Genomic DNA, 11,684 nt, shown 5'->3' on the forward strand with positions numbered 1-11,684 from the left:
TGTATGTTAGATTCAGTTCAGAAAACTGGATTCCAGGGGTTTAAAAATAAGTTTTGGATGTTAATGAATTCTGTTATTCTGTCTCACTGTATTTCCAGTTTTTGCACGATATAAGTCATCACCAGAACAAAACATAAGAGAGCCAATGGACTGCATTAGGGGCTTATAGCTCATAGTCATGTTTAAATAAAAGAGATCTGCATGAAACAAAATATTTATTTTTATTTTGACCTTTAAAACCACTTGCCCCTGAAACATGTTCAGAAACAGAATAATCCATTTGTGTATCTAAAAGGTAAAAGTTCTACAAAACAGATAAAGTTGTGATTCCATGTGCCCCAATGAAAGGAGAGTTTAATTCTACTTCCATTTAATTTCAATATATTCCATCATCTTTATAGAACCAGGTTTCCCAAGGCAGATTACAACAACAGGTAAGATGAACCCATCAGGAAACAGGATATCTTCACTGAAATTTGGCCATCTGTATTGTATAGAACAGTGTAGGAAAATGAGTACTGTTTCTGCCAGCTACAATTATTTTGAACTTGTAATGATATTCAATTGTTATTTCATGATATTTATATCTAAATATTAGAAGCTTTCAAATAAATTAAAAAGCTGTCCAGTAAGTAAAAATAAAATCCTTTGTCCTCCACCTTTTTAAGGCACTGTCTATCCAACGGAAACAGATTTAAACTTGTTGCAGGTGGACCATAGACAGTCCCTTATTTCTAATAATCTTTTGCTATTGTTTTCGATAGCATTTGCTATAGTTTTGGATGTGCTAAGACCGCAGCAAGCTCCGCCTACTGGCTTCAGTGGACTAGATAGGCTCACTTCGTTTCCTGTCAAACTTCCTTGGTCGAGTTGTGCAGAATGTAACTTTGCGAGACGTGGTGTTAAAGATTGCACGTCACGCCGGTTTGGGGGTGCAGGCTAGGGCTGCTAGTTCCGCAGTTTTCCAGCTTTTGAAGGTTGAGTTGCGGGTTAAAGATGGCGATGAGAAGCTCTGTCTTAGGTCCCAGTTTACTAAGCCACGCTGCAGGCGTGCTAACATTTTAAGCGCGCACTAACACTAGAGACACCCATAGGAATATGTGGGTGTCTCTAGCAGCGTGGGCTAAAAATGCTAGCACACCTTAGTAAACAGGGCCCTATGGGGTCCTTTTGCAAAGACACCCTAGCGTTTTTAGCATGCTCTAAAAATAAGGACGCGCTAAACGCTAGAGACACCCATAGAAATATATGGGTGTCTCTAGCATTTAGCATACATTAAAAACACTAGCACGCCTTTGTAAAAGACTCCCTATGTTTGGAAGTGTTATGCTGAGAGCAGCTTGGTGCACTATTTTAATTTGTACATAAGTACATAAGTATTGCCATACTGGGAAAGACCAAAGGTCCATCAAGCCCAGCATCCTGTTTCCAACAGTGGCCAATCCAGATCACAAATACCTGGCAAGATCCAAAAAAAGTACAAAACATTTTATACTGCTTATCCCAGAAATAGTGGATTTTCCCCAAGTCCATTTAATAATGGTCTATGGACACCTCCTTTAGGAAGCCGTCCAAACCTTTTTTAAACTCCGCTAAGCTAACCGCCTTTATCACATTCTCTGGCAATGAATTCCAGAGTTTAATTACACATTGAGTGAAGAAATATTTTCTCTAATTTGTTTTAAATTTACTACATTGTAGCTTTATCGCATGCCCCTTAGTCCTAGTATTTTTGGAAAACGTGAACAGATGCTTCACATCTACCCATTCAACTCCACTCATTATTTTATAGACCTCTATCATATCTCCCCTCAGCCGCCTTTTCTCCAAGCTGAAGAGCCCTAGCCGCTTTAGCCTTTCCTCATAGGGAAGTTGTCCCATCCCCTTTATCATTTTTGTCGCCCTTCTCTGCACCTTTTCTAATTCCACTCTATCTTTTTTGAGATACGGCGACCAGAATCGAACACAATATTCGAGGTGCGGTCGCACCATGGAGCGATACAAGGGCATTATAACATCCTCACTTTTGTTTTCCATTCCTTTCCTAATAATACCTAACATTCTATTTGCTTTCTTAGCCGCAGCAGCACACTGAGCAGAAAGTTTCAACGTATCATCAACGACGACACCTAGATCCCTTTCTTGGTCCGTGACTCCTAACATGGAACCTTGCATGACGTAGCTATAATTCAGGTTCCTCTTTCCCATATGCATTACTTTGCACTTGCTCACATTAAACATTATCTGCCATTTAGACGCCCAGTCTCCTAGTCTCGTAAGGTCTTCTTGTAATTTTTCACAATTTGCATTTTCTTGTGGCTTCATGTGGAGGGGCATTTTCGAGAGGGACGTCCAAGTTTTGATGAAGACATCCTTGCAAAACGTCCCCATTCAGGGGCGGGGAAACCCATATTTTCGAAACAAGATGGACGTCCATCTTTCATTTCGATAATATGGTCAGGGACGCCCAAATCCTGAAATTTAGTCGTCCTTAAAGATGGTCGTCCCTAGACTTGGTCATTTCTGATTTTCGGCGATAATGGAAACCAAGGACATCCATCTCAGAAATGACCAAACACAAGCCATTTGGTCGTGGGAGGAGCCAGCATTTATACTGCACTGGTCCCCTTGACATGCCAGGACAGCAACCGGGCACCCTAGGAGGCACTGCAGTGAACTTCATAAATTGCTCTCAGGTACATAGCTCCCTTACCTTGTGTGCTGAGCCCCCCTAAAACCCACTACCCCCAACTTTACACCACTACCATAGCCCTTACGGGTGAAGGGGGCACCTAGATGTGGGTACAGTGGGTTTCTGGTGAGTTGTGGAGGGCTCGCTGTTTCCTCCACAAATGTAGCAGGTAGAGGGAGTAGGCCTGGGTCCGCCTGCCTGAAGTGCACTGCACCCACTAAAACTGCTCCAGGGACCTGCATACTGCTGTGATGGAGCTGAGTATAATATCTGAGGCTGGCAATCAATATTTTTGAAGATGTTTTTTGAGGGTGGGTGGGGGTTAGTGACCACTGGGGGAGTAAGGGGAGGTCATCCCCGATTCTCTCCAGTGGTCATCTGATCATTTCGGGCACTTTTTTGTGCCTTGGTCGTAAGAAAAACACGACCAGGTAAAGTCGTCCAAGTGTTTGTCATGGACGTGCTTGTTTCTTTCGATTATGGGTGGAGGACGTCCTAGTGTTAGCCACACCCAAGTCCCGCCGTCGCTATGCCTCTGATATGCCCCCTTGAACTTTGGGCGTCCCTGCAACGGAAAGCAGTTGGGGACGTCCAAAATCGGCTTTTGATTATACCGATTTGGATGACCCTGGGAGAAGGATGTCCATCTTCCGATTTATGTCGAAAGATGGGCGTCCTCTTTCAAAAATGAGCCCAATAGTGATCCATATTTTTCATATTTTTTGTTTACTTATGAGGTCTTGTTAGTGAGCATTTTTCTGCTGCTTAAGATATTAAACCACAGTGTAAGCAACGTTTCATTGGAGAATTTTAGGTTAGATTTTTTTATTCTAATTGCCGACCTGCTGCTTCATTACTGTGACACTATCAAGGCTGCAATGTGGCACACCGCGGTTCCGTAAAGACTTGTATTTTGTAACCTCCCAGAAGTCGTTATGTTTAAAGACCATTCAGCAGACTGGTGTGTGGCACATTGAATTTTTTTAATGCTTTATTGTGCCTTTTGTGTCATAATCTTAAGTGGCATTATGACAAAAACAGACAAACTGAGAACTGTAGCTGTATTTAGAATGATGGTAAATTATTTATTATGTTGGGGGGGGGGTTTGGTGTCAAGATTGTTGGGCTATTTTTGGTATGAGTTGGGCTAGGAAACTGTTCACATCTGACAATCGTTCTCGCTCTCTTCCAGTGCCGTTGTTCTGGTGGGGGAATGGAGTGACTGAGCGTGATCTGTGCCTCATGCTCCTCCCCGGGCAGTTTTAGAGGGGGAGGGGAGAGAGTGAGCATGCGCTGTGCCTCGTGATTTTCCTGGGGCAGTTTTAGCAAGGAGGTCATTGAGAACAGGAGACGGTACGAGGCTATCTAGCCCATTGAGAACGAGAACCTTGATCTAGCCCATTATATGGGTTGAAGCCAGTAAGCGGAAATTGCCCACCACACTGGTTCACCCAAAATAGCAAACACAATTGAAAACAACAGTAAAAGATGATTAGAAATAACGGACTGCCTATTTGTGGTCCATCTGTAAAATGTCAAAAGGTGTTCCAGTTGGATACGCAGCGCATTAAAAGGTGGAGGACAAAAGATTTATTTTTAAACTTATTTTGACAACTTCCATATGTAGATATAAACGTCATGAAATAAAACCTGAATATCACTAAAACAGCTTCAAAAATTATTGTAGCTGGTGGAAACAGCATTATTAAAGGCTGTATTTTGGGTGGAGACTTGAAAGGTATAAATGGCTCTTTTTGGGTCCTAGGCTTCTCTGAAGTGGAAGGGTTTCTACACTTAGATCAGGGGTTCTCAACCCAGTTCTCGGGACACGTAGTCAGTCAGGTTTTGAGGATACCCAAGATGAATATTGTGAGGACTCTGAAAGGAGTCCAGTTCCAGTCATGCTGAGACCAGGACGGGGAAGAGGTTTTCCTTTGAAATGTAATGATTCTTCTTCACTAATCCCTTCTAGACAAAAGGTTCGCCCTCTAGTGGTCAAAGCCCCAGTGAAAACACTAGTTAGGGAGAGAAACTACCAGTCCCAGAAACCACTGGGGCATCAGCAGGACTCTCAGGAACGGGAGGGAGGGGTGAATGATTGGGAAATGAGTTCTGATCCAGGGAATGAGCAGTAGCTGGGGGAACCCAGGGTGGAGGAGGAGATGGAATGGGATATAGAGGAAGGAGGAGAAGAGAAAGAGGAGGAGTGCATGGAGGTTGGAGGGCTTGCTCAAATTTCCTTAGGAAAGGTAAAGGCTCTGGTGGCGGGAGTGTGGCCCAAGCTGTGTATACTTGGAGAGGAGAAAATAATCCAGTGGGGAAGCCACTGGTGGAAGAAGCTAACCCATAAACTATCTAAGGGTAGAAGATAGTGCTGATGAGGGGAGGCTACAATTGGGAGCAAGACAAAGATTTGCTGTTTGTGATATTCTGAGTTAAGATTGGGCTGTGTTAATAAGCTGAATGTGGAAAAACTGAACTGACTATTGCATTGTTGATGAGGAAACTGCTTGAAGATTAAGACTGTATTAAAAGGTGCTGAGAAAATAAAGACCTGTGGTTTTCAAAAACTATAAGACTGCTGAAGTTTTGTGTGTCCCGGTTGTGAGCTGATCCTGGGCGCAGGTCAGCTGGGGAGCAGTTAAACCAGGACAAGCAGTGCAGCGAGGAGGTGGTTTGGAGCCTATACCGGGGAAACGGTCAGCTAAGCTAAGCAGGATTAGCTCTGGCCACCACATGGAAGGGAGACCCAGCTCACAATATGCATGAGTTAGATTTGGATACAATGGAGGTAGGGCATGTAAATCTATCTCATGCATATTCATTGTGGGTATCTTGTAAACCTGACTGGCTAGGTGTGTCCCGAGGACTGAGTTGAGAACCCCCGATCTAAGTCATCTGTAAGAAATGCTCTCTTTACTTCTAGACTGTTGGAGGCGATTTTCTGAAGTCTCAGATTGGCCTTTGCCAGCGTTGCTTGTGTTCTCTTTAACAAGTCAATGGCTTCTCCTACAGTAGGTAAGGACTTCAAACCATCATCACCATAAAGGTCTCTATCAATGAAGCATCTGGCATCTGTGCCATACTCATTCTTTTTCTTAGACTGTCCATTGAGGTGATGGACTGTTACCAAAAACATGAACTCTCATTCAGTGTTCCTCAGTCTCCTATTCAATGTCATTGTCACAGTACCACAGGAATCTTAAGTCATTTCTATAGTCTGGGAGTACAACAAAACAGTAGAACATTTGCTGGATATGTTATGATGATGGGTTCCTTTCTGAAGCGAATCAAGACTCTTAATGAACTGTTGATCATATTGAGTGAGATTCCTTGAAACTGAGCACTGGATCGAGCACAATCCTGAACTGGCCTGGTTTTTCTGGGTGATACACACCAAAGATAGGTAAGTACAGAATAACGCATAGCCAGTTGCACTCGTAAATCGTAATTGATGTCGATTAACTGCAATAATTGGTTGCTAGGCCTAATTATTGCTTGTTAAGCAAATAAGTTGAGCATGCAATTTGCGTACCATATATAGAATCTGTGGGAAAGCGCTTAATAGCCTCCACCTGCCACTCCCTTACTCCTTTCAAGTTTATCTCCAACGCCATGTCTCAGCAGAGAAAGATGCAATCTACACTTGTTCATGCCATGCCAGCACCGCCTTGAAAAATGGCTCTGGCTGAGCCATAGCACCATGTTCCCGCACATGTTAGTGGAGCTGGGGCCCAGGAGAGGAGATGTGTGTCAGACTAAGCTGAATAAGCCTCTTCAGAAAGCAGTGTTTTGTAGCCTGCTCAAGTCTACAGGATGGGAACTCGGCAATCCTTTCAGGGGAGAGCTCTGCAGCCATACACTTTGCTCACGGAAAAAGTTGTCTTTCAAAGCCTTTTCCGCCATGGTTTTACTGTCCATGGGCCACAGTTTCTGCACTTGTAAAGTAAATGATGTAGACTGTAGCACAACAGCTGTGAATTTCAGTGGAATAGAAATTTCAAGACGTTTTATTCCCATCTTGGTTGAAGGAGTGGCCTAGTGGTTAGAACACCGGTCTTGCAATCCAGAGATGGCCGGTTCAAATCACACTGCTGCTTCTTGTGATCTTGGGCAAGTCACTCAACCCTCCATTGCCTCAGGTACAAACTTAGATTGTGAGCCCTCCTGGGACAGAGAAATATCCAGTGTAGATAGGCGGTCGGTGGCTCAACTGTTTGGGGAGGCTAAAGGGGGCGGGGTTAGGGGGTGGGCCAGGGGTGGAGCTTAAATCCATAATTGTCTGATCACACACAGAAAAAATAAATAAATGTCACAATTAATACCTTTTATTAAATTTAGATATTAGTTATATATCATATGTCAAATAATAAAGTGGTTGCTCAAAGCATATTCTAACCACAATTGCTCAACTGCAAAACACTATGCACAACTTTGTGCAAAAACACACTCTGAACCTTACTGTACCATAAATATTACAGTGGGCAGAACCTAATACACCAATATACCACCCATACGGAAAATGCAGACCGTCAACAATATTGAAACAAGGGATCATAATATCACAATTCTCATGTAGAGCCACAAAACATCCTAATTCATGTTTAATGTGGGATACAATGTCATAAATAAGTAAATAAACTTTTAATGTTGAACACCTAATTCTCAAAGTGGACATATTCCAAACACTATAATGAAAATAAAATGATCTTTTCTACCTTTGTTGTCTGGTGACTTTGTTTTTCTGATTGTGCTGGCCCAGTATCCGATTCTGCTGCTATCTGTCCTCTTAACTCCGTTTCCAGGGCTTCCTTTCCATTTATTTGTTTACTTTCCACCTTTCTTCTTCATTTCTTGTCCTACATCCGTAAGTAAAAGCTGGGTCCTCCGCAAACTTGACTGTCCAGTGGATCCAGCTTTTGCCTATTTTCTTCATCCATGTGCAGTTTTTCTACTCTCTTCCTTTTCCGTCATCTCATCTCCTTCCTCACTCCACCCTCCCCTCCATCTACCCATGTCCAGCAACTCTCCTCTCCCCTGCCCTCTCCTCTCCCCTTAATCCACCATGTGCAGCAACCTTCCTCTCCCCTCTTCTCCCCTGCCCTCTCCTCTCCCCTTCATCCACCATGTGCAGCAACCCTCCACTCCTCTCCTGTCTGCCCTCGTTTCCTTCCTGCCCCCCCCCCCCCCGCCGTACCTTTAAATATAATATTTTTGCTGGAGTCGCGGGCAGCGCCGGCATTGAAGGCATCAGCAGGCTCATCGTGCTTCCAGCAGCCTTCCCTCGCAAGTCGGATGATGGCTCCACCCTCTTCTGACGTATTTCCTGTTTCTACGAGGGCGGAGCCATCATCCGACTTGCGAGGGAAGGCTGCTGGAAGCGCGATGAGCCTGCTGATGCCTTCAATGCCGGCGCTGCCCGCGACTCCAGCAAAAATATAATATTTAAAGGTGCGGCGGGGCAGTGGCGGGCTGGGGAGGCTTAGCCTCCCCAAGCCTCTTATACGGGGCGCCTATGCCAGTGTACCTGAATGTAACTCACCTTGAGCTACTACTGAAAAAGGTGTGAGCAAAATCAGAATCTATATAGGTTTGTTATGTTCTTTATTGCCAGTATTTTTTTTTAGCAAGGGAGTTTTAGGCTCTTTAAAAAAAAAATAGTCTTCAAACAGCAAAATTGCTTAAAATTAACAGTTTGAAAGACACAAAGATTACAGCTTATGAAATGTCTGGCAAAAAATAGCTGCCGAGTGCTTACTACTGTATCTGAAAGACTTCAGTTCGTACTAAAGAGAGATTTTGTTTAAAAAAATGTTTTTCTCTCACAAACCGAGCAAATGCTGCCTCACAGCATGTTGCTGTAGTAGAAATTGGTAAATTTATTTTGAAACTGTTTTAAATGTAAGATTAAGTTAAATGCTCTGAGATTCTGTGAAACTTCACATGTTGAGGAAGCGAGGTCACCTAGTACATCACATCCTTAATGTAATTGCAGTTGTTTTCCACATGATGGCGTTGTGAAGGACTTATCTTCTGGTAACATAGAGGGGCATAATCGAACGGCGCCAGTCATCTATATGGCTGGCGCTGCAAACAGCGGTCCCGAACCATATTATCGAAAAAGAAGGCCGGCCATCTTTCATTTCAATAATACGGTTGGGGCCGGCCAAATGTCAGAGATGGCCTCTGTCGAGCAGGGACTGTCTCTTCATGTTCAAGTGTACGTCTAGTAGCACTAGAGAAATGATTAGTAGTAGATGGCCGGGTTTGAGATGGCCGGCATCGGTTTTCGCCGATAATGGAAACCGATGCCAGCCATCTCAAACCCGGCCAAATCCATGGCATTTGGTCGTGGGAGGAGCCAGCATTTGTAGTGCACTGGTCCCCCTCACATGCCAGGACACCAACCGGGCACCCTAGGGGGCACTGCAGTGGACTTCAGAAAAAGCTCCCAGGTACACAGCTCCCTTACCTTGGGGCACTTACATGTGGGTTCAGTGGGTTTGGGGGGGAGGGGATCGAGGGCTCACATTTACCACCACAAGTGTAACAGGTGGGGGGATGGGCCTGGGTCCGCCTGCCTGAAGTGCACTGCACCCACTAAAAACTGCTCCAGGGACCTGCATACTGCTGTCATGGAGCTGGGTATGACATTTGAGGCTGGCAAAAAAATGATTTTTAATTTTTATTTTTGGGTGGGAGGGGGTTGGTGACCACTGGGGGAGAAGGGGAGGTGATCCCCGATTCCCTCCGGTGGTCATCTGGTCAGTTGGGGCACTTTTTTTAGGCTTGGTCCTAAAAATAAATGGACCAAGTGAAGCTGGCGAAGTGCTCGTCAGAGCCGGCCTTTTTTCCATTATCGGCCGAAGCTGGCCATCTCATAACCACACCCCCGTCCTGCTTTCCATACCCTGCCGAAATGCCCCCTTGAAGTTTGGCCGGCCCTGCGATGGAAAGCACTTGAAGGATTAAAAGGTTAATATTCGCAATGGAGAAGGGTTGTTAGTGGGGTCCCTCAGGGATCTGTGCTGGAACCTCTGCTTTTTAACATATTCATAAATGACCTTGAGATGGGGGTAACTAGTGAGGTAATCAAATTTGCCGATGACACAAAGTTATTCAAAGTCGTCAAATCACAGGAAGATTGTGAAAAACTACAAGAGGACCTTACGAGACTGGGAGACAGGGCGTCTAAATGGCAGATGACGTTTAATGTGATCAAGTGCAAAGTGATGCATGTGGGAAAAAGGAACCCAAACTATAACTATGTTATGCAAGGTTCGGCGTTGGGAGTCATGGACCAAGAAAGGGATCTAGGTGTCTATAGGATAATGAGTGGAATGGAACGGGTTGATGTGGAGCGTCTGTTTACGCTTTCCAAAAATACTAGGACAAGGGGGCATGTGATGAAGCTGCGGTGTGGTACATTTAAAATGAATCAGAGGAAATTTTTCTTCACTCAACACATAGTTAAACTCTGGAATTCGCTGCCGGAAAAGGTGGTTAAGGCGGTTAACTTAGCAGACTTCAAAAAAAGGTTGGACAGCTTCCTGGAGGAAAAGGCCACGGAATGTTATTGAATGGACGAGAGAATAATACACGATTTCTAGGAGGGGCGGAACAAATTGCTTGTTCTTTTGGCCGCTGTTGGTGACAGGGTGCTGGGCTCGATGGACCCTTGGTCTGTCCCAGCATGGCAATGCTTATGTACTTATGTACTTAAGTGCCCACATGCTTCGCATTTTCTTCTGCAGGCAGATTTTTGCTGGAAAAGGGCACATGTAGCTTTGAAAATTCCACACAAGTGCATTGTTTTCCAACTGTGCTCTGTGCTCACAGCTTGGAAACACCTCCTTTCAATTGAATTTCTGCATGTATTATTAACTAGATTAAGTGAAAGCAGTTTTCAGATAGGCAATTTACTTTTTTTTAATAGCAATTTTTGCAATATTTCCATCACATAGAAAAAAGAGAAAAAAGCATACAAAAGAGTCCATCAAACATATAAATGACAAGTGACCGACTCACCTGCAAATGCGCAGTAGAGACTTCCCTCTCTGTCCTGCCCTCGCATCAAGACGTGATGACGTCAGAGGGCGGAACAGAGAGGGAAACGGACGCTGCCGCTGGAGCCTGGAGACGAAGCAACATCGCCGGCACACCAACCTCCACCCCCCCATCCCCGACGTCGCCACCGCCGCCACTCCCGCCCCCCTCTGTATTGGGCCCACTGCACTGACATGACAGCACCTCTCACCTCCATGTGGAAGCGCTGCAGGCATGGGGGGAGGGCAGGAGAGAGAGTGGGGGGGGGGGAGGCCAAGGGAAAGAGGAGGGTTGCTGGATATGGGGGGAGGGCAGGGGAGAGAGGATGGTTGGTGGACGGGGGGAGGCCAGGGGAGACAGGAGGGATCTTGGACATGGGGAGGGCAGGGGAGAGAGGAGGTTTGCTAGACATGGATGGATGGATGGAGGTGAGAATTATTACATTTTGCAAAACACAAATCTCGCCCGTTTTAACGGGCTTAACGGCTAGTTCTAAATAAACAAGACCATCCATAAGCTTACAAGCCCACGTCAAGGGAAGAAAAAAGTTGCCTTACAGGAAAACACAAGAACCAATAAAAACCCAACCAACCAATAGTTTTTTCTTCTCTCTCCCATCAAATACAATCATTTCTCAAGAGTCTTAACAAAATTTTTCAACTGCAAAGATTCCCAAAAAATAAACTTAGTCCGCGTTTAGAAGGATACTTAAGAAAAAGAAAAAAAAAGCAGCTCCCAGAGCTACAAACTTGAGGTTTTAGGCTTAAAAAGCCCTACACTTGAGTTATGTAGCCCTGGACATATCAAAAAACATTAGGGGTCCTTTTTACCAAGCTGAGGCAAAAGGGGGCCTGCGCTGGCATCGGTGTGTGTTCCTGATGTGCGCCGAGGCCCCCCTTTACCACAGCAGGTAAAAGATAGGTATTTCTTTTTTTTTCAGGAAATG

This window comes from Microcaecilia unicolor, chromosome 5 (assembly GCF_901765095.1).
Source record: "Microcaecilia unicolor chromosome 5, aMicUni1.1, whole genome shotgun sequence".
Taxonomy (NCBI): domain Eukaryota; kingdom Metazoa; phylum Chordata; class Amphibia; order Gymnophiona; family Siphonopidae; genus Microcaecilia; species Microcaecilia unicolor.